The sequence below is a fragment of the Stegodyphus dumicola genome, chromosome 6 (genome assembly GCF_044657685.1).
Source record: "Stegodyphus dumicola isolate Sdum_Otavi_A_Nest chromosome 6, ASM4465768v1".
Classification (NCBI taxonomy): domain Eukaryota; kingdom Metazoa; phylum Arthropoda; class Arachnida; order Araneae; family Eresidae; genus Stegodyphus; species Stegodyphus dumicola.
The window spans coordinates 193753853-193779116 of record NC_140773.1 but is presented as its reverse complement, the minus strand read 5'-3'; the positions used below and the strand labels follow the sequence as shown (position 1 = coordinate 193779116).

General features: G+C 29.9%; 1 long non-coding RNA gene across 1 annotated transcript; it reads right to left on the bottom strand.

Annotated features, from left to right (window-relative positions):
• Positions 1-102: 102 nt before the first annotated feature.
• On the bottom strand, positions 103-6169 carry LOC118193025 (uncharacterized). Its single transcript, XR_004758868.2, has 4 exons — positions 6051-6169; positions 4560-4669; positions 2478-2520; positions 103-327 (listed from the first exon to the last, which is right to left on the bottom strand). It is a non-coding gene; the product is annotated as an uncharacterized LOC118193025 (long non-coding RNA).
• Positions 6170-25264: the final 19095 nt, after the last annotated feature.

Below are 25264 nucleotides of genomic sequence, written 5' to 3'. Positions count from 1 at the left end.
AAAATTATAATGAACATATCCCACATAAATTAACAAGTATAAAATTTCAAGTTGTTTGAAGTATTATGAACTGTAATACTTGCAAAAGAAATACACATGAAATTAATTTAAGAATTAGGTTTATTTTACAGGTATTCGAAAACTGCAATTACTGTTAAACAATAAAAACTAACATTAAATCTGAAGAGCATATTTTTTTCAATAATAAAATTCAACATAGACTTCATGCAGCTTCGCCATATTTGTTCTACAGTTCGCTGTCTTTAATATCCTGCTCGATTTTTGTAAAAGTGAATTCTTTGTCACCCAATGTTTTGAGAACAGCTCCTAAACAAGAAAAAGAAAAATTTGTAATAATTTCACACTTCAGATGTTTTCAGCTTTTAAATATAGTTGAAGTATTAAAAGATGCATATAAAATGCACTGAGTATTTCATATTTAAAAATTTACATTTCAGTAATTAAAAATTAAATTTCATACTATCACACAGTAAGCTTTAATTATATACCTTACACAATGCCTATAATTTCAAGTAAAAAATACTTAAGATTTGTTTAGAACTGCAAGGTTGAGAAAGTCTTTAATGGCTATGTTTGTATTTAAGTACATGAGAAAAAACTTAATTTTGTATTAATTATATTGCATTAGCCTTTTCAATTTTACTCCTACATATAGTAAAGAATATTCGCTTTCTTACAGATAACTTTTTCTTAAATAAAGAGTAAGCAGAAAACTAATCACAACACTATATACATATAACAGAATACTTCATAAACATATACATGTCATTAACATACGTATATGCATTAACAGGCTATTTGACACATTTCAATAAACCAGAAACCAATACACAATCAAAAGTATTATCCGTAAATTCCTCCAAAATCAGAGCAAAAATCTTTAATTATGATAATAATGGCATCTCAGTTTGCAATATAAAATATTTCAAGTCTACATTCATATGCATTCTAAGCAAACAGAAAGCTGAATAACAATAAAATTATAAATACCATAAAAAAGTTAAGAGCCACGTAGAATGATAGCAAGACTAAATGAAGTCTTCCTTCAAAAATCAATTTAAATTCAAAAATTTGCCTTCCTGTTTAACATCTCAAAATAGGGTTACTGCTTTCACTAACTAAATTTCCTGTCTTGGCAAAATAAAAATTGTCACTTCTGTTGCAGGAAGTATTTGCTGCAAACTTTGTATGCAAATAATCCAGTGAAAAAATTTTAATTGTAGCTTGAATATTTTCTTTATTAAATAAATGAAAAATTGCCACATATTAATTTATGATCCACATGAAGCTTTTTACCTCTACCATATCATGCAGCTATTTTAAAATATATACTCTCATATAAAAGCCACAGAATTTTTTTACCAATATTAATATAGTATAAATCATTAATAAATCTAAAAACAGCCTCAAAATTTCTGAATTTGATACCCAAAACATAATTCTACGTAACTGTTAATGTATGTATTTGCTTGCACATACTTATGTGCAAGAGTGTATGTATACATAAATGAATTATACACACAAAAACTTAACATATTAACTTTAATAAATTCTTAATTAGCAGAATGACTCAATTAAGGCAAAATATGAAAGAAATCTACCTGATGGAATAGTTGTAAAAGATATATTTAAAAAAAGCTAATATTGTTTACTTTACACATGGCAGAAATTAAGTAAACTGTATGCAGCTGGATTATTTATTAGGAATAGAAGTTAGATCAAAGTACCAAAGTCACACCAGGGCTTTAACCATTTGGGTGCAAAGAAGCATCTCAATTTAAAAAAGAATAATTTAAAAAAGCTAATAGAATTTATAACTTTTACAATCTAGTACAAATATTAGACACATAAACAACACTAAATGCCATTATTCACTTGCATATTTTCCTTCTTTGTGTACTTTACTCCTTAATTTTTCAGGATATGATTTAGAAACAGAGTTATGGTAAAAATGTATACTGGTAAAAAAAAATATTGCTGAAACTGATAAGTCCTTTGAATTATATACTATAGTGCAAAGAAGGATGGAATATGTGACTAAATATGATAAATCAGACTACAATAACAAACAAATAACATGAAAAACTGAAAAAAGAAATTTTATTTGAAATTATTTTTAACTCATGGAAAGACAAACAGTTTTTCCAACTTATTAAATTCAATTATATTTTACCTTCGTCAAACCAATATTGGTAAGAGAGTTGTATTTAAAATTGGTGCTAAGCTAAAGCTGCTTTCTTGCCTAATTTTATACTATTGAAAATACCGGTAATTGTCAAAGTTATTCGTACTCAACATGTGTAAGATTTTTAATGAGCTGCCAAACCGCAGTTAACCAGCTAATATACTACATTCAACATTATTATTTTTCTTTTTGAATGTCAGGTTTTCATTATTTCTGCCAATATATCTGTAACAGGACATAAAGATTGAGTTAATGTAGAATAGAAAATTACCTTGCAAGTTAGCACCTTTACCTTAGTGGCAGTACTTCATTCTCTAGAAAAAACATTTTAAATTATTATACTTAAACAAAAAATTCATATTTGTTACAGCAAAACATCATTAACACAATAAACCAGAGTTGAATGCAAATCTAGTTTAACTCCATTTTTGAAAACTAGTTTATTACTTTTAATTTAATTTAAAAATAATAAAAAATAAGGTACGTATTATGATGACTACCTAGATATCTCGCCTAAACTGGCAATTCTTGTAGGTTATACAGGTTAACCCTAACATAGGTTATAGAGGGCACTAAGATAGAGAGTATTAATCCCACACTAGAGACTAACATTTGGTAGGAACAGTTTGAAAAGTGAAACAGATATTTATAGTGAACCAATGCAAAACAAAAACAATAGTTCTTTAGGGACAAAGCCCCTTTGGACTAATAAATACGAGTAAATTAACAGCTTTTAGCTATTTTTTCTTCTTGTAAAAAATAGACATACAGAATATTTTTAGAAAATAACAGTACTTTAAGCATGCATTTTCCACATATTTAACACAATTCATTCTAGTTCTGTTGCAATACTGGCAAAGGTACTCCTCTGTTATTAGGACGGGATTCAGAAATGTACAATGAAACCTCGAGATGCGAGGTAAGTATGAGCAAAATACGAACATTAATTCGAGTAACGAGCAATGAGCCAGGCTGTTGGTATGGGTGGCGCCATTTCCCGATCCGGCTCAACTCGGAGAATCCCCTCATCAGATCACTCAGTGTTCTTTTATATACGTGTTTGTGCACTTGCAAGTTAATTGTTTTGACATTTAATGTGAAAATAATTATTTCAAGATGCCTCGCAAGAAGATTGTTGCCTCAGATAGTGCTGCAAAGAAAAATAAGGAGGCCATGGCCGTCGATATCAAGAAAGAAATCGTAGATAAACATAAGCATGGTGACAGAATTGGCGAAGACTTGCGGCCTTTCAACATCGAAAATCTATACTATTCTGAAGAAGCAGGAAGAAATTAAGAAACCTGATGTAGCCAAAGGAATTACCGTTGCTTCCAAGCACCATAAAAGTACTCCTAGATATTGAGAAGCTGTTATTGGTGTGGATAAATGAGAAGGAGTTAAAATGTTGGTAACAAAGTTAAACTATGGTTATATTATTTACAAGTGTTATTTATTAGGAAAAATTGACTTGATATTAAAATGTTGATATTTTTTGGGGTGTGAAACGGGTTAACTGAATTTCCGTTACTTTCAATGGCGAAGCTTGTTTCTAGATACGAGAAATTCACTATACCAGTTGAATGCTGGAACGAATTAAACTCGTATCTCGGGGTTCCACAGTAGATACGTAAGCATGTGTATATGCATGTATGCGCATATGTGTGTATAAGTATACACATACATACATAAAGAATATACACATGCACACATGAGCACCTACATTTAAAAATGCATGCATATAAACACACACTTCTGAATCTGGTCCTGATAACAGAAGAATACCTACATGAATCATAGGATTTACATTAATCAGTTTTATTAGAATTCTTAAATGAAATCTTCACTATCCGAAAATTCAGTTTCATTTCCAGCTGAAACTGTATCAGGACAATCTCATTTATATTATTTCCCTCTAACAACTGAACATTTTGAAAACCTTTTCTATTCCATGGAAAACTAATGCTACATTAAACACACATTTTCTAAATCTGAAAATTTTAAGTTAGCTTAGAAACTGTAATCATTCTTAAAAAAGTTTGATTTATGCAGATGTTAGATCAATAAAATTACTTTCCTGTGAAAAAGTAATATGGCATTGAACAACACGATTTTACACATCAAGATATACTGAGTGAAAATTCCTGAAATGTTTTATTTCTTGGTATCTCTGCAAGAATTGTATAAATAAGACTACCTCCCTTTAAAAAAAAAAAAAAAAATGTTTAGTAAATACTATGAAGAAAATTGGTTACATTATTTACAGTTCATAATTAATAGAAAATAAATCATTTCTTAGCTTATCAGAATTTATTTTTATCACATTCATAAACAGTACTAATTTAAACAAACATACCATTATGATTTCAATAACTATGAAATAGAAAATCCAAATCTGCATCTTTGATGATCTAGTAGATTGGATGTCTTGTTTACTACAGTTCAGCAGGGTGCTGACTCCCCAGACTGTAATATATATATATAATTAATTTACAAGGGAAAAAGCAACAAAAATATAAACAATTTCTTGGTTTTATATAAGCATTTCTGCACATTTACAATTTTAATTTTTTTAACTATCTAGTTATATCAAAATACATGATTTAGTAAAATTTAAGGTATTTTAGATCAAATGCTAATTTTTCAATAAATTTTTTCATGCAAGTTTAATAATCAACATAACTATCAAGTTTTGACTTTGAAAATTATGTTTAGAGAAACTTGAAGCTGCAGTAAATAGTAATAAATTTATTCAAAACTGAAAGTAAAGCATTCTTACTTTATTTTCTTTCTTTAACTATGGCAGATCTTTTAAAACAACAAAATCAACAATTTAAAAATGCATGCATATAAACACACACTTCTGAATCTGGTCCTGATAACAGAAGAATACCTACATGAATCATAGGATTTACATTAATCAGTTTTATTAGAATTCTTAAATGCAGAGGATTTACATTAATCAGTTTTATTAGAATTCTTAAATGAAATCTTCACTATCCGAAAATTCAGTTTCATTTCCAGCTGAAACTGTATCAGGACAATCTCATTTATATTATTTCCCTTTAACAACTGAACATTTTGAAAACCTTTTCTATTCCATGGAAAACTAATGCTACATTAAACATACATTTTCTAAATCAGAAAATTTAGAACAAACAAAAAAGAAATGCATTCATGAAAGGACTTACTTATTATTCATGAAAGGATATATTTCAGTAATTACAAGTGCATAAAAATTCAGTATATATATAAAAAAAAATTAACACAGATTTGGAACAAAGCACCTGTGTTTCTATGGCATAAAATTTCCTTTTTTAATAGCACAATATCTTTGAGTTAAAGATTATATATTAAAGCAAATTTATAAAACTAAATTCAAAAATAAGAAATTAAATTATTTTTAGGGAAAACACTAAGCAAATAAAAAATTTTGAATTTCATAAATAAATGAAAGTTACATGCTTTATTTTTTGGCATAAGGTAGATAACATTTCCATAAGAGATTTCTGAACAATTAGTCATGTTAATATTACCTTTCTTTTTCCATTAAAAGCTATTTCCTGCTTAATTACAGTATGCTTTAAGATAAATATTAAAACGTTTGAGTAAAAATAATATAACTATAAAAAGGTGAGACACATACAAAAAGGAGTGACACAAACAGTAAGAAACAGACTAGTGCAAAATTTAACAGTACCAAATCCTGAAAATGAATCATTAGGCACGTACACAAAAGAACAACACATGGAAAATCACATTTCCTACACAGACGCTATTTATAAAATTTTATATAGGTGAAGAAAGTACGAGTATTAAACACTGAAAATATAAAATATTCACTTACTTTCTTCAAATAATTAGTAACTTCGATGGATTCAGTCACAAACGCCAATTCACGAACAAACAGTATTCTTTGCGACTTTACCATTCTTTTCGACCGCCATTGCTGAGTGCTGACTTCACAAATATCCCGCCACAACCGGAAGTAGAAAGTGTCTGCTTTGCCATTGGTCAGTGAACAAGAATTGCAACTTTTTTTTTTCTTTATAATTAAACATATTAAGAAAGCCTCTAAATTAGCATATGAAATAAACTTACTTTTACATTATATAAATTTATATTCACAGCATCTCTGTATTAAGGTAATAATTAAACTTTTCTACGAAAAATAGAAATGTCTGTGTATGCGCATGCTCAGTGTATAATCGTAAATACGCTTAATTTTTATAAGTTAGCGTAAAATTAACTATGCAAATTTTGAGTTCATTTAACTGGACCCTTGTACTTATTCTGTAGATCTCCATATTAAGAATGTCTTTAACTGTTTCAGGAAAAATATAAAATATAATATAATTATTTATTTACATTATTTATTAATTTTTTCCTCATATAAAAATTATTAAAATCGCTATATCATTTTTTCCGTACATTAAACAAAATTTTAAAAAATTAGCCTCATATGATTTTTATAACAAAGATTAAAGGAACTGAAATATATGTAAAATATCAGGATTCAGCTTGCAATTTCGTAGAGTTATTATTATTATTATTAAATAAAAATATTAGTATATCTTTGATTATAATTAATGATCCTTTGGTCTACATTAAACTATTGTTCAAGAAGTTAAACTTTTTCTAGCATCTTCTGCTGTATTTATTATTCTATTCCTCGACATGAAAGATTTGCTAGTCTTATTCCAATTTAATTGCCCACATTTGCTAAATAAAATAAGGAGAGTATTGTACCAAACTCAGTAAGTACACAAATTTAATATACAGCTTATTCCAGTTAAATGGGTAATAGGATTTTCATAAAAGAAATTAAATTGTGTAAATTAATGTAAGTGTTGATATGAATAAAAATAACAAATTTGATATAAGAAAATAAATAAGTTATTTTGAAGCTGTTTGAATTAAGAAAATATAATTTTTTGCAAAAATGCACGTAAAGATTTAGCTCACATGTTAAAATTTATAGAAAAATTTTAGCCTCATATATGAATGCCCTTTTTTTCATGTTCGTGGACAAGGAAAACAAAGTAAAATGCCAGAAATACACTAAATATTTTGAATTAATAAACTTCATTTTCAATCTTTTTAGACTTCGTATAATATCCGTAAAAGTTACGAATAAAATATACCATAAAGGCAGTAGTTTCTTTCAGAACATTCGGATTCGTATAATATGCGTAAAAGTGACGAATAAAATATACCATCATGGCGGTAGTTTTATCAGTACATTCGGATTCGTATAATTTTCGTAAAAATAACGTGCGGAAAATAACGATCAAGAGTCAACAGTAACTTCAGCCTTTTTCATTCGTATAAATTTCGTAAAAGTAACGTGCAAAAAATACCATACCCTTATTTCACCAAAATTATACGTATATTTTTGGAGACGTGCTGCCTGGGACGGCCCCACTCCGCAAAAAAAAAAGACAAGTTGATGCAGCAACTGAATTCACTATGCTGCTAATAGCTCCAAATGTAACCAAATGGTCACTTAAGCAAATTTTAAACTGTTGATAATTGTACAACTATTGCATGCAGATTAACCAAAGGCATAAAAACCTTAACCGGAAACATAAGAACAACATAATTCAACCACTTGTAAGGTATATATTAATTTTATAACAGTTATTTTAATTTTAAAGTCACTTTCCTATCAATTCTTGTTTCCACTTACAACTTCCTACCAGAATGAGTTTTTAGAATTGCGTTGAATGCAAATAAGTTTTAAGCAGTATTTAAGGAACGTCCAATTTACTTCGTGAGAGAGAGATAGGAATACTGAGTAGAGCGGGTTTGCCTTCGGATTAAATCTCTCTTGAAGCTGTTATGCTCGGCCGTTTATTACTTGCCTTTTGATATTCGCCGGACAGATTAAATTAAGGGCCAATTACTTTAGATAATTCTGTTAGCTTAGCTAAGTCTCTTAGTTAGTTCTACTTTAGTTTTTATTTCTTATTCTGAGTTAAAGACCAAGTGGAGTCTTTGTTGTAAGCCCGAGAAAGGGACCAACTGTTTATCTTATTTTGAGCGAAATAAACGGTAGTTAACCCTTCTTGAGTCTACGTCTTTAGTTATTTGAACTCAGCGATAAGTCGCTTAACAGTTCACTAGGTTCCTCAACATTGACTTTAGTCAAAAAGGGTAAGGAGCCCTACTGCACACTTTTAAAGCAAAAAAATGCACGATTTACCAACATTTAAGAAGATAAATACTGAGCTCACGAAGCCGAGTAACAGGGTGCGAATATATGCATATACACGTTTAGCACTGCCGATTCCAACGAAAAAGGAAAGTGCACAACTGCATGCTATGACATTCCCATATACAAAATTTCAGCGTTCTGCGCCTACTTGTTTTTGATGCTTGATACTTACAGACGTCAAGAAAAAGTTTCTTCTGAATCCATTTTGGAAAAATGGGTCTTTTATTCTGTTCATGAGTTTAGATATTATGAAAAATAAACATTCAAATGGATTTGAGAGCGATCAAAATGACTATTTTCGTTGAAATATGATACCCGAAATTTTTCGCGATTACAATATTTTCTTTACTTCGTACAAGGAAGTAAAAGTATTTGCAAGCTTCTATCATGTAAAAGGAACAAATAGTTTGCTTATATTTGCATTGCAGCAATTTCCTCGCATTCTGTATGAAACGTTATAGAAATATAAAATTAGAATGATAGTAAAATTAACTTACTAGCATATCTACATAAATATATTTTAATTTTAAGGAAGCTATGTGCTTATGAGTTTCCACGGTAATTTCTTTTTCAACTAAAGATTTAATTAAAATTATAATTTTCTGGCTTGCGTGCATGATTTCTCTGAAGTGGCTGATTAAAAAATTATTTTCTGCATTTGGAAATTATTACTTGTTTAGCAAAATTCAGTAGCTCACATTTATTTAACGAATACATATGTTGTTCTGCTTTAATGTCAAATATCAGTTACTTTGCGTTAGCAAAATAACTTCATTTCTTTTCCCATATGTTACTGATTAATTATACTGTTACTTAATATTTTGTTGGATAACTGTTAGTCAAAATTAACTTTTCATGCACTTTGGCATGGATTCAACGTTTTTTTTTGGGGGGGGGCGGGGGGCTGTGTATAAGAATATTTTATTTTGTTCTGTTCCTCCGTAAGATTTGCTTTGAGCTTTCGAAGAAATTTCATATTTTCCTATTCTTCTCCAACTTATTCCGTAGATTTTTAAAAAGACCTAAGTCCGAATAAAATGGAGAAATTTTTATAACTCTACAGCAGTTGTATAAAAACCACAAGCGATCATTTTAGGCTCTATAATTAGAATACTTATTTTGATGGAACTTGAATGTATTTTGCAATCTAAATTTTCTTGTCCCTCGTCCTGTTGTGGAAGCATCCTATCTTGTTCGCCAGAGATTAATAAGTTTACTCAGTGTAATCTTTTTGAGGTATGATACTGGCAGTTCAGTTGGATATTTTAACTGTGGTATGATCTTAACTGTTGCTTGACTAGTTTTAGTTTACTTAATATGCATGTAACACAGGTTTTTAATAATAAAACTTACTATTACACTTTACAAAAAATATTTTCGAAAATTTTAAATGCCTTTCGAAACAATTTTTATTTATTATACAGCTAGTGTTCTATCTAAATTAAACTTATTTGACTACTAGAACTTAGTAGAAAATGTGAAGTGACTATTCGCAAGCTCTGTTACGTTAGTAGCAACCCAGAGGAAGGGTTAAAATACCCTTTTATTTCAACTCAAAACATATCCACAGATGGCCCTACTTGGGCGTACGAATAAGCAGCACTTATGGCTTTAAATTACAAGTAGAATACGTAAAACTAAACTAATTCTAAAATGAATAATCAGCCGAAGCTGCACGAAGATATTTAGCGTGTAGTTGGCTCTTGGCTTAATAACCTACTTTGATACTTTGTTGGTTATTCTGGCATGCAGCGGGAGACTCCTGCTCTTTCTAGATTTCTGAATGAGTCCCATTAGGGTCCTGACGCATGTAAAAGTCCAAAAATGAAGCTTCGCCAGTTGAGATAAGTTTGTAAAAGAAAAACAAAAGTGAAGCCCTGAGCTTCGAAGATCAGCAAGCCGTGTCTGGGACAGCTGCAGAAGGACAGAAATAGCCGACGTAGATTAAGAGGCAACTAATATGTATGGCGTAAAACAGCAAGCTTTAACTCGTAACGTGCAACGTAGCTCATAACGCAGTACACGCTCTGTCTGAAGTAGCTCAGACTTCAGCTTAAATAGTAGTTTCTACCCTACTTTGCATAGGGCGTGAAGCTGAAAACTGTCTCTGAGAGAAAACATAGGTAGGAAAATGAGGATGTAAAGAAAAGGCTTTTTCCAAACTAAAAATTAACCGTTAGGAAAATAAAATAAGACTCAACAATTATTATTATTATTATTATTATTATTATTTTGTTTAAATTTATGGTAACAGACAGTTTTAGCGTACTAAGGCAGCTGGTCTAGTGGTAAAGCGAATTACTTAGTATTAACAATTAGGCAGCTTTACGTATTACCCGAAACCATGGAGGTAGGAAATAAGAGGAGAGGCCTTGACTAGTTTTTCCGAAACAGGTTGGAATGGGAGGGAAGGTTCGCAGTTTCCTCTTATCGGGGACTGAAACTCTACCTAACAGGAAGGTCTCAATTCTAAGTGAAATCCTCTCGGGTTCTCGTAGGAATTGGCGAAAACTTCTTGGCGAATTTGTATAGCAAAATTTTACCACCGCCATTTTAGTTTTTTGACAGAATTGTATGCCAATCGTCTCTCTTGCATAATATTCCAGCATTGTGTACAAAGTTATTTCATTCTGGATGGATTATTCTTAAGAAATTCTATACGCAAAATGCACTTTTTGCGTACAGAAGATACGTTTGTAGAAGATATTTTCAATTTCGTTCTAATTTATTTCGCCATTTACATAATGTGCATGATGTACGTCCTGAATCAGTAGAAGGTAGTTTAAATGGTCCATCTTGCGGCAGAAATTCATTAACGTATCAACAATTAAGACAGCATATTGGGATATGCTCGATATTGTACTTGAATGTGATGAACTTACATTTTCCAATTTCGAAGGTAAGAAAATCTGTAGTTTATATTTTCTTAAAACCATTTGCAACACTAGATTAAGGAAATAAGATTTAGTCAAACATAAAAAATAATTATAATTTCTGAATGCATGAAAGGAGGATTCGTCTTGTGGGAGCTTCAGACCAAGATACCAAGATATCAATCGCCAAAAATTGATGGGCGATGGACGGTACCACTGAAAACCGAGGACATTTTCTGGACTCTCATTCAAATCTACTACTTTTCCAACCTCTAAGGTTGAACCCAGCTGTAGACATCAGTAGTGTGGCTTTATTAATGTGTGATTCGATTTCTTCTTCTTTAGAGACACCAGTAAGAGAATTATCCATATAGAATGTGCCTTTTAACTTTTTTGCGATCTTGCTTAAATGTTCAGGTGGGTTTTCTAACAAATTATTTAGACATGCTGAAAGAAGAAATGGAGAACAGTAAACACCAAAAACTACTCTGCAGTACCTAAATTCCACAATATTTCCTTTTTCCCACCACAAGAAGCGTAGGAAATCTCTATCTTCTGGATTAATTTCAATTTGTAGAAATGCCTTTTCTATATCAGAAGATAAAGCGATTGCATAAATTCTAAAAATAATTAATACTATCGGAATTAAATCTACTACATTTGGTCCAACTTCAAGACAGTCGTTCAGAGAAGATCCATTTTCATCTTTGTTTGATGCATCAAATACTGGCCTAATTTTCGTAGTACTACATTCTTTAAAAACAGCTCTGTGTGGTAAATAATGGGTCCTTTCATTTGCATTTGTTTCCAGTACAATTTCAATTATTCCCATTTCCACCAGTCTTTAATTACATCGTCATATTCTTGAAACTTGTTTAGTTTCTTCAATTTCTTCGATGTAGTCTGGAGTTTTTTTTTCAGCAGATTAGATTGTAAGAAAGGGCAACCATCAATCCATGGAAGACGTACTACATAATGACCTGTAGCTTCATTTCGTTTGGTAGTATTCTAAAAAAATTTCATGACATCTTTATCTTTTTCCTCCTGTGTAATTCTTTCAACAGGATCTGAAATGCCCAGTGTTTCTAGCTTCCAAAATTTCGATGTTTCAATAGAGCATTTTATTGAAATAAGTAAACAGGAAAAAATAGACGTTGGGTCGTAACTACTACCTAAGAGTGCCCAACCTAAAATGGTTCTGACAGCAACTAAATTCTTTTCAACAGAAACCACATCATGTGTTACAATTTTCGCCCAAGCGTCTGCACTTAATAATACCTGGATGTCTTCCGAATAATGATTATCTTTTAAATAATCACTTATCTCAATTCCTTTACTTTAGAGGATTTGATAAACCTTCTCATTTTTAAATCTTGGTACATTAGTACAAATCTGATCAGATCCAATAACATCAAATTCAAAAACAATTTTAGAATCAAGTCTTCAAAACTTAGTTTTGTACATATCATGTGTCGAGAAGGGACTCCTCTTACCACCGAACAATACTTGCGATAAAGTTACCTTGCCTTGTGGTATCAAATTAAATTCTTTTGCAATCGAATTCTTAATATAACTTTTCTGAGAGCCTGAATGACGTAATATTCTCACTGGATATGTTTTATTATCAACAACAATATCTGCAATCAGAGTTTGTAAATATGAAACGGAATACTTAGATGAAATAGATAAAGTTTTAACTACTCCTGATTCATCTTCATTCTGAGACGTTTTATCATTTTCATAGTTTCTAATTTTGGAAAACATTATAGAATAATGCTGAACTTTACATAACGCACATCTCACAAAAACTCTACATTTTGAACTTACTCGTTCTTAAATATTTAAAACAAACACCTTTCTTCTTCATTATTTTATTACGTTCATCAATTGAAGAATCAGCAGCTGTAGCACAGTCTTGCGAATTATGACATTTTCTATCACAAAAAATGCAAACGCTTTCTTTAATTTGAGAATTTTCTGTTGAAACTAAGGCAGCAGCCGTAGGAATATTTTTATTCCTAAAGGGAGGGATGCCTTCGTAGAGGACTTTCTAAGGGAAACTGGCTCGTATACACGTTACACATGGGGAAAACCACGAAAACACCCATGCGGCCAGCCCGTTCGCGGGATTCCAACCTCAGACCGAACTACTAGTGCTCAGCGTCTTTACCGCTCGGCCGCTGGTGGGCTATTTAATTAAGGAATGACCATCTAAATTTAGAAACAGCGTACCGTAACAGCAATTCAATTATTGGCGCCGTATCTTTCATGTTACTCCCGATTGGCAAGCTACATGATTTTTAATGAGTATTCGGGTTTTGCTAGTAACTTCACTTGGAAATCGCGCTTAAACTAGGTTAGTTGGTTATTTGAACACAGAAAGAACACGGGAACTATTTGATTAAGATGCTTTCATAGAGAACCTCTGTAAAGAGAACCTAGAAAACTACGAAGACCAACCATGCAGCCTGGGTTAGACTTCGCAACAAACAATTAGTATTTAACAATCTTTCAAATGCTAGGCAACTGGTGAGGCTCCAATTAAATCTCCAATTTAATATTTTATTTGTAAATATTTAAAATATTGTTGTATTCTTAGACACAAAAAGCAGAATTTAAGTTTTGTTAACTCGTTAGTAAACTACCAAACCGTAGTGCAAATGAATATTCAATTTCTTTTGTAATAATTGTATTCACTTAATATTCTTGGAATATGAGCTAAAGAAGAAACGTTCTAGGAAGATTAAAGAAATGTTTAAATCCAGTGATATTAGGTTTGTCTTACAAGCTCAGAATCAAAACGATTCTGCAATTGCCCGAGCAGTTGACTTGTAAATGGCTGTGAATTAAACAGATGACTTTTAATCTTACGTTTTCAGTCAGAAAACTTATTCCAAATGTTTTGTATTGCATGACAATGCATCTTTTCATTATTCAATAACCAGTCGGAGAACCGCTTGTGTTCCGAAAATAAGTATGTATATTCAATCGTCCTGCACGTTCTTCAAATTCGTCTTCTTGTGATTTTTTTTTCTTTCCCAAAAACTAAAGTTGCCTCTCAAAGGAAAGTTTTTTGATATTGAAGAGACAAAAGGAGTATGACATTTACTTTTAGAGGCATGTCAAAAACAGATCTCTACAAGCCTTCTCTTCCATTACATGTTGTGCAGTCAGACAAAAAGTTGCATCAGCGTAAATTCTATAATCTATTTTTATTACACTCTGATTACTTTATTAACATACAGTGAATATATATTAAATCTTTTACTTCAGCTTAAGTAATTCGGAATTGTTGTCGGAACTAGGACTTAGAAGATAAGTCAAATTAAATATTTCGGTAACCCAATAAATTCAAGGTCGAAGTTTCAATATTTGATTTTCGGAGAGAGGGGAAATTTTTTCAGTTATGGTCCATTATCCTAAGTATATTTGCTTCGATTCTTTATTTTTCCATAAAAGCGGAAAATTTACGCATGGTATACATATAACGCATAGCTTCAAATTAAAATTTAATAATATACAGAGTGGTTATAATTAAATTTCCACATTGAAAGGGTCATAAAAGGAAAACTACTGGATCAAATGTTATCAAGCTTGGTAATCGTGTAAAGGAGGTCATAGGAATTTATTTTCCGGGAAAAAAGAAGTTCGAAACCTTACCACCAGGGGGGAAATTGCGCTGTATGCAATATTTTTAAACGAAATATGGGTCGGAATCTAACTTAACCTTTTGTTACACGGGTTTAATATGTTGTATACCCTTAAGCAAATTACCATTTAAAGGCGTTAAATTCGATAAAAGTCGAGTGCGCCATCCGTGTAAGTGAGAAATTCGTCCGTGAAAACCACGAATTAGCAATTAGAAAATGTGAGATCGCAAATTACTCGCATAAGTGCGTACAATCTGGAAATCGTTTTCTTACAGATCGCTAATTTGTAATTTTTGAAGCCTGAGTTCGGCCATTATGGTGATAATCTAAACAATTTAGCAGAAATGAAAATGTGATACACTGACATGTCCGTAACATTCCTCCTGATATGCTAAGAGCTACTGTTGAGAATGCGGTAACAGGACTTACTTGCTTTCGAAAAATGCTGGACGCTACCCTGAACATGCTTTGTAACACGTTTCGGAAACTATTAAACACATTTTAAACAGATGTTTTTCATGTCTGATTTCATTTAACAATATTGTATACAGCGCTATTCTTTCCCTGGTGGTGAGCTTTTAAGCTCTTTTTTTTTTCCCCCGAGGAAAATAAATTCCCATAACCTCCTTTACACGATTCCCAAGTTTGATAACATTTGGTCCGGTAGTTTTCCTTTTACGACTATTTCAAAGTGGAACTTTAATTATAACCACCATGTAAATTAAACTTTAAAAGTTTGACAGTTTGGGTTAAGTTCCAGCTTAAAAAAATATATATATAAATATAAATTTTTATATTAATTCTCTTAGAAAGAATGTTTTAAGAAGCTAATTTTTCTCTCGCGGTATAGATTGTATAAAAAAAGCATGAGCTTTAATATAATTTAGATTGTTTCAGTCGATATAAGAATTGGGTCACTCGGGGGTACAGAAGAAACACTGGACAGTTTTATTTTTTTGTAATTTAGCAAAAAATTTTTAATTAAAATATTTATCCTTTGGACTTCGCTTTAAACTTTATTTATAGTTAAAATGACTAGAAAAGCTGTCTTCAGCTGAAACGCAATTCATGTAATTGATATTTTAAAAAATTGACAAGAATGCAAAATTTATGGAAGTCTAGCAATCGAAAAATCTTAATTTTCTTGTGTGAGCACTGAAAATAACTGTAGAAGGAAAGAAGAAAATTAGGGAGAAAAGTAGGCAAAAATTTTCAGGGAAATTTGGCTGTCAGACATATCAAGATGTTTAAAAAAGTTGGACGCTTTTGAATATATTTTCAAGATACTTCAAAGACATTAGGTGTTCAAAGAGAAAACACTTGGACGTGTACACCAGCAAATACCATCAATTAAGCTTGTGTTAACAGAAAAGACAAAAACGATATCATTGCAGATTAAAGTGAAGAGCGACTGGTTTTAGACTATATGGTTGTATAAATTTAAATTACGTTATAGAACATCATATCGTATCATAAATGGAGAATCCCATGATTTTCTCAGTCGAATTATTTGAAGATTCAGGAGTTTATCCAGTGATGTATGTGGATGTCACCTAAAGATGTTTTTTTTTTTTTTTTTTTTTTTTTTTTTTTTTTTTTTTTTTCCCTCCTGATGAGACAGCGGCTGAGCGGTAAAGTCGCAGAACACTGGTAGTTTGGTCCGAGGTTCGAATCCCGCGAACGGGCTGGCTGCATGGGCGTTTTCCTGGTTTTCCCCATGTGTAACGTGTATGCCAGCCAGTTCCCTTAGAAAGTCCTCCACGAAGGCATCCCTTCCCTTAGGCAGATAGCCCTAGTGTGCTTTGTCATAATTAAATAAACCAAAACCTCTTGAGGAACCCAGGCTTTCCTTTCATCTCATACCTTCAAAATGTTTAGCCTCTAACGACTGATAAAAGCTCTGACCAAATACTTCGTGAAGAACTTTCTAAGGGAAACCAGCTGGCATACACGGTACACATGAGAAAATCCACGAAAATGCCCATGCAACCAGCCCGTTTACTGGGATTTGAACCCCGGAGTGAACTACCAGTGTTCAGCAACTTGCAGTTTGTGGCCTTTATGAAATGGAAGGCGATAAATTTCTTTAAAATGATTGTCAGAAATTCCAAGATATTTCGAAAAGTTGGATGCTTTTTAATATACTTGCAGAATGCCTAAAGAAAAAGAGCAAGAATAAAGTAGAATGCCTGAAGAAAAAGAGAAGAAAAAATAAATTTTTGTGTAAAATTTAGTATTTGTAATTTTTATTTTTTAATTTAAAACCTTTTAATCTTATGATATTTGATTCTTGCGATTTCAAAAATAAAATATTTGACTGAAATAGAATAACATTTCAAGAAACCAAATGTAGGATAGAATTGTGTAAAGCAATGGGCACAATGATAAAACTGTTTAAAGCAGTGTATGCAAGTTACGCTAAGTTAAAATGTCGGTTATACATCTCTCTTATTTATATATATCTTTTCTGAACGGAATTTTGAAAGGCGTGTTAACTGTGCTTTACTGTATTTTCTCTTTTAATATATGCAGATTTTAAACGCATCGTAGTCTGGGTTGCAAAGTATTCTTGCGAAAGAAACGCAATTCAAATAAATAAAATCAAATTCTGGAAAATTTATAATCATAAATAGATTTAAAATGCTCAGTTCGAAGGAATAAATAGAAAATTTTAAAACAATTATCTGAAGAGACAATGCAACACAAACAATTAAAATAAAAGTATAAAATTTTAAAAATTACCTAAAATAATAACTATGGCAAAAATATATATATAAAGAAAACTATTTGAAAAAAATAAATAAATAAATAAACGCTGCACCTTTATTCACGCAGTTCGAATAGGTAAATAAATATTTTTAAAACAGTTATTCGAAAAAACCATGCAACTTAAACAATTAAAATGAAATTCGAAAAAGAAAAAAATAAATAAATAAATTAATTAAAAAAAAATCTGAAATGTTTCAGATTTTAAATTATGTCCAAAGGGGCGGTTTTTAACATTTTGTGTGTTACCTTTCTTTATTAAATATCATGTTCCTCGCACTTAAACCATAAGATCCAGTGCAACAGCAATATCGCAAAATAGTTTTAAAACGAGCATATCTTTAGAATTTCCGATACAGAGACTCACGCGCTGGAGATAAAAATGTTTTTTCTGCACAACGTTGCCATTGCTCGCTTTGAAATCCTTGAGTTTGTTAATCAAAAATTCGTCAAAGTTTTAAAAAATAGGAAATCGATCATAAAACAAATTTCAAATTTCAAATTTGGTCTTCCACATGCTCATATTCGTTGGAGGATTACGTTATTCAAAATTCGATGACTCTATGTACCGTTATTTTATGACAATGTGAGAAATATACATACATTTACGCAGATTTTCATTATTTAATTTCTTCAAATATAATGCAGGACTCTAACATTTTATGGCAACAGTTTGAAAAGTGAACCGACATTTATCCGTCCGACGCAAAATGCCAAAACGAAACTAATAGTCCTTCAGGATTCAAATCCCTTTGGACTAAAAAATACTTAAAATAAAAACAGGTATAATTAAAAATATAATATAAAGAATATTATTTGGAAAAAAGGAACGATGGTGACTTTTTTCCCTCTCACGGGAAAGGAAAGTAGGTTGCCATATATTAAGAAGTTCGCCAAGTGAACTTATTCTTGGCGCAAACTGAAAAAAACGTGCCAACATAAGTTTGTGAATTTCTCCGTAAATTTCGCTCCAAATTTTACAAAATTTCATATCTAGGCGTAATTTGAGTTGTAGAATCGAAATATGTAAAAAAATTGGTATGTTATTTCAGAAAAAGTCCGATTTTGTGTCAGAATACCTATGTTAGAATAGTGCTATATATAAATCTAATATATATCCTAAGTCGCGCTTTCGAGACATGAAGAACGCAATTTGAATTTTGTCAATCGGCCCAGTAGAACAGGAGATATAGCACTGTCCCCCCCCCTTTTTTTTTTTTTTTTTTTTTGAGCAGTGTACATATCAATTGTAGAATAAGCAAACAGTTTCATAAAGTTCACATATATATCTTTGAATTTAAATTCAATTTTTAATTGTATAAAAATACACCTGTGCAGTGACTAGATCTTTACATGAAGAAATATATTGTATATATCAACCTATAGAATAAATAAACAGTTTCATAAAGTTCACAAATATCTTTGAAATTAAAAGTCTGATTGTTGTTTAATAGTTGAATAATACACCTGTCCAGTGATTGGATCTTTTTGGATAGAAATAGGTCCTTTAAACACATCATTATTAAATTTAGAGGAAGGAATTTCCTTAAAGTCATTTACAAAGTGCTGCAGTTGAATAAATTTTGAATGTTTAAGTACCATAGTTTCGTCTAAGTTGAATTTTGGTATATTTCCTAAAGCTCTCAACTCAAATGAATTGTGTATCAAATTATTTACTGATGAGGTGTTTTTTTTTTTTTTTTAATTTTTTTTTTTTTATTAATTGTTTTCCTAGAGATTTTAAAATGTCTGCAACTTTGAAGCACATAAGTCCATCTAGTAAATGTAGAATGCCACAGTAGTAAGTAGAATACCACAGGGATGGTCTGAAATCTAAATGGAATGACAATTGTTGAATTTTTAGTGGATTCCATGGTGATATAAAATAGAAAATTCTTCAAAGTAGCAGCAGTAGTAGAGGCAGAATAACTGAAATGGGAATATTCCTCAGAAGTTGGTCATGGTAAAAAATATAAATTAAATAATAATATGTTTCAGTTTAAAACATTTAGGTAAAAATATAAAAGTGGTTATTAGATCAAAGCTTTTTATTATATAAAAAATATTATTCAAGAGAATATTTTTAGAACTACTTTTTCTCAACTTTAAAAATATATAAAACGTGGTACAGATAATTACTCACATCATTAAAAACCTCTCAACTATCTAAACAGGATGTAAACTAACTGGAATGTACACACTATGATGTGTTTAATAGGATAAGACATCATAGTGTATAGTCCCAAATATCTAAAAGGACAAGATGTGCGTACAGCCAAATACATTTTTATGAATGATATAAACATTTTAAAGGGGATATTTTTATAGTTATATTCAAACATTCCTTTACTCAATAATTTCTGCAAAAGTTTATCAATAATAAAATACATACACAGTTATCTTAAGAATATTATTAAGATTATATACATTTAATATGAAAACAATTTTAAAAAATTTAAATATAGGGGACATTTTAAACACCTGAAATCTAACTATAAAGATGTGCTTTTACTTACAGACTTGAAAAATAAATATTTTTTGTATTATAATAATTCAATCTCATGTTTCTTCAGCTGGTTTTAGTAAAATTAATTTTATATGTTATGCTGTGTGAACTAACATAATGCATGAAATGTCACTTGCTATTGCAGTTTTTTTATAAATGACCTAACAATTTCTCTCAAAGTTTATCAGTACTAAAATACACTTGCAATGCTTTTGTGAATGGTAACAAAATCTTATAAATTTAATATGAAGACAATTTGGTAAAAATTTAAGTGCTATGATAAATACACAAAATTTTTAATGTATGAAAATTAAATATAAAAATTTCTCCAAGTTACATATAACTGGTATATCATTACATTATTCACTGGCTACTTCTCGATTATAATTGTTTTAACAAAAGAAATTTTATATACTATGTTAGAATATATGCTACATCGTAGAAAATAATTTAGGCATGTATGATAATACAACTTATAAAAGCTAAACCTATACATAATTTGTTGACTTAAATAGAATTAAAATTTTGTGTTAATTATAATACAAATAATGAATAAAATATCAATTTTACTTCAAGACATGTATATTGTAAAAATATATATATGTACTGATTCACAATAATTTATTAATAATTATAAACACTGTATTGGAAGAGAAGAAATTTAAAAATTTGCTTACCTTCCCAAACAATGAGTTTCTTAACTGAACCTGTCAGTAGGCCGGCATTTTATACATCTCGGACAAGAGTTTTGAAATTTCAATGACCCATTTTCAAAACTTAGAACTATGACAAAATGAAAGTATTGTGTTAATTTTGTCCTAGTTAATCGGATTAGTTAGTGAATACTAAAAAAGAAAAGAAAGTTAAGAAAGCTCTGTCAAATTGGCTAAACCAAGTATGAACATTATGAATCCGCTGTGATATTTTTACTACGATTTTGTACGGCCAAATCAGACCATTTTGGTGAAGTTATAAATTAATTACTTCAAATGAATTTGTGTTAGGGAAAAGAATATACTTAAAAGTTAGTGTTCTGCCTCTCATATGTTATGAAAAAAGGCTTAATAATTGGAATATGTATACAAACATGCTTACTCCATTTTTATGTGAATTGCTGTGTGTTCTGTTACAATTAAGTTTTTTAAACAAATACAGCCAAATTAGATTTTTAAAAAATTTTTTTTAATTTAATTTATTTTATTTATTTATTTTTTTTTAATTTAATTTTTTTTTTTTTTTTTTTTTTTTTTTTTTTTTTTTGTGTGAAATTAGAAAGTAATTACTTCTCTAATCTGTCTTGAGCACATAAGCAAAATGTTAAAATATTCTTGTATTGTTATTCTTCAGTGATATTAAGTCATATTTTTCTGGCATTATATCTTCAATGATATTGAGTCAAGTATACTGTGAAAATACTTCTATTCAAATAATAAATAAATGTAATATTAATTCAGGTAAGTATGCATTGAGTAAAATAATAATTATTCTATTTGTTTCTTCGAAAAACCACATTTATCGAAGAAACATATTTTCTTGAATGCATTTGAAATCGTTTATATATTCAAATAATTTTAAGTTTTCTAAATATATACAGCCGAATTATTATTTTTAGTGAAATTATACTTCTCCAATAAATGAATTTGATTTTTAGCAATTTTAACTGCTCTTATGTTGTTTATGTCAACTATCTAGTATGATAAATTTTTATACAATTAAAACTTAAAGTATAATTATAATGATATAATTAAAAGTTAAATAGTTACATTTTTAGAATTTTTAATCAATATTTGTTTTAAAGAATGCTCTAAAACATATAAATTCACCCCCCATATGTTATGAAAAAGGAGATCTTAATAACTGAATAAGTATTATGTTTAATAATATTTATTTAAGCATATAATAGTTATGTTATAATATTATTGCATTAAATATTTCAATAAAAAACTAATTCATTAATAAACATGATATATTATATAAATTACTTTTTAGTTCTTAAATTTAAGCAGTGTGTTATACCAATTAATTTCTTAAATAAGATTTAAAAGGGAGAGGATAGTAGACTCTTAAAAATAACAGGGTTACTTTGTTATTTTTGGGTGTGATTTTTTAGAAAGTTCTTGAAGGTCTTGATACAGATAATAAGTGTTCGATTTTTGTCTATAAAAAGTAAATAGATCAAGGTTTGTTTTAATGATTTTGGTGAAAAAATTTTACCCAATTAGATTTATTTTTGAGTAAAAATTAAACTAAGTATTTCATCATAAATGGGTTTGCATGGTAATTATTTTTTATCAAAATAGAAGAAACAATAGGTTTATCTGTGTGAAATGAATTTGGGATAAAGATTTATTATTGTTTTGAATTTTTCATATTTAAACACAAGAGTATATATATGTAAGTCAACTTTATGTACACTGGTCAAAAAAAAAAATAAATAAAAATAAAAATAAAAATAAAAAATAAAAAAGGGACAGTGCTATATCTCCCGTTCTACTGGGCCAATTGACAAAATTCATCCTGCGTTTTTCATGTCTCGAAAGCGCAACTTAGGATATATATTAGATTTATATATAGCACTATTCTAACATAGGTATTTTGACACAAAATCGGACTTTTTCTAAAATAACATACCATTTTTTTTCCATATTTCGATTCTACGACTCAAATTATGCCAGAATACCAAGTTTTGTAAAAATCGTACAAGTAGTTTTTAAAATATTAGCTCTCAAAATTTTAGCTATTCAATGTTAATTGAATTTGGCAAATATTTATTAATATCTCTTTTTTTATTAAACTTTTTTGATTTTTTCTCTCACATTTCGAAATTTAGGTTCATTTCAAATAAAATTTACCCATTTTTTGTGTTTTATTTTTTTAATTTCTATTTTAAAATATTTTTTATAAATTTTTCGAAAAAAATTTTGTATTATAACCTATAAAATTTTTACCATCATCTTAAAGTAGGTGTATTTTTAAGCATATCTGCAAAAAATTAGGCTTTTCTATTCAGAATTTTCTAAGATATACACGAATTTACATATTTTCGCGTTTTGAAATTTGGCATCTTTTTTTGAGCGATAATAACGCTAAATGTGGTCTATGGATTTTTGTTACACTGAATTGCCACAGCTATTTTTAACCTTAAATTTCAAGTAAAATTTTACGGAGAATTAATTATATGACATTTTTTCCCTCAATAACGCGTAATAAATATTTATTAATACTATATTTAAAGCTATTTTTTTAAATTACAGATGATATTATTCAAATTTTTAACTATTTTTTTTTTAATTTCTCTATATCTTTAAAAAAAAAAATAAGAGTAAATTTTTGTATGAGTAAATTTTTACCTTCGGCGTTTTATCGTCTGCTGCTTTACTTCGTTTAAATCGAATTATCTAAAACTGAGAATTTTCGTTTGATGTTTATTTGAATTTTATGACAGTAACTGCATAATTTATTTCTAAACAAACTATTGCTTTTGAAGTGGCTGAAAGAGCGGCTGATACATATATTTAAAGCACAGTATATTTTATACAAACATAAGATTTAGAATAATCATTTTTATAAAAGTCAAATTATGATATAAACATACAACCCTCTAGAGACTGAATTAATGGAAGTTCGGTGGTTGTGTAGAAATGATCTGCAGCTACGTAATGGCTGGATAAGTCAGCAGATTCTGTGGACAAGTAAGAATAATTATTAAACGACACCCAACATTCTGGATTCAATTAACAACGAGGATACGATGTTTATTAAATGAATTCAAGAAGTTTTAAAACATAAAAAATCAACTCTTTTTTATCTTAAAATGTATTTTTGTGCGTAGCGTATTTTCATTATTATTATATTCTTAAAATTCTAATTTAGAATGTAATTGTCAAGAACTGAATCCTAATCATTAGTAATATAATAAATCCTTCTTATAAATTGCAAACATTTCTAATTTTATATTAATCAAGATTGCACACGATATTATTTATTTACACTTCAATTCTTACCGTCAGCTCTAGTAGAAGTTATAAATCAATTATATTTAATTAAGGATTGGATTGGATTAGATTATTTAATTATCGCAAAGCACACGAGCGTTATCTGCCTAAAGGGAGGGATTCCTTCGTGGAGGACTTAACTAAACTTAACTAAACCTAACTTCGTGGAGGACTTAACTAAGGGATGTTGTTAGGTTATTTAATTACGGCAAAGCCTCGAGGGCTATCTGCCTAAGGGGAGGGATGCCTTCGTGGAGGACTTTCTAAGGGAAACTGGCTCGTATACACGTTACACATGGGGAAAACCACGAAAACGTCCATACAGACAGATTCGAACCTCGGACCGAACTACCAGTGTTCAGCGTCTTTACCGCTCGGCCGCTGGTGGGCTATTTAATTAAGGAACGACCATCTAAGTTTAAAAACAGCGTACGGTAGCAGCAATTCAATTATTGGCGCCGTATCTTTCATGTTACTCCCGATTGGCAAGCTACATGATTTTTAATGAGTATTCGGGTTTTGCTAGTAACTTCACTTAGAAATCGCGCTTAAACTAGGTTAGTTGGTTATTTGAACATAGAAAGAACATGGGAGATATTTGATTAAGATGCTTTCATAGAGAACCTTTGTAAAGAGAACCTAGAAAACTACGAAAACCAACCATGCAAGCCTGGGTTAGACTTCGCAACAAACAATTAGTATTTAACAATCTTCAAATGCTAGGCAACTGGTGAGGCTCCAATTAAATCTCCAATTTAATATTTTACTTGTAAATATTAAAAATATTGTTGTATTCTTAGACACAAAAGGCAGAATTTAAGTTTTGTTAACTCGTTAGTAAACTACCAAGCCGTAGTGCAAATGAATATTCAATTGCTTTTGCAATAATTGTATTCACTTAATATTTTTGGAATATGAGCTAAAGAAGGAACGTTCTCGGAAGATTAAAGAAGTGTTTAAATCCAGTGATATTAGGTTTGTCTTACAAGCTCAGGATCAAAACGATTCTGCAATTGCCCGAGTAGTTGACTTGTAAAGGACTGTGAATTAAGCA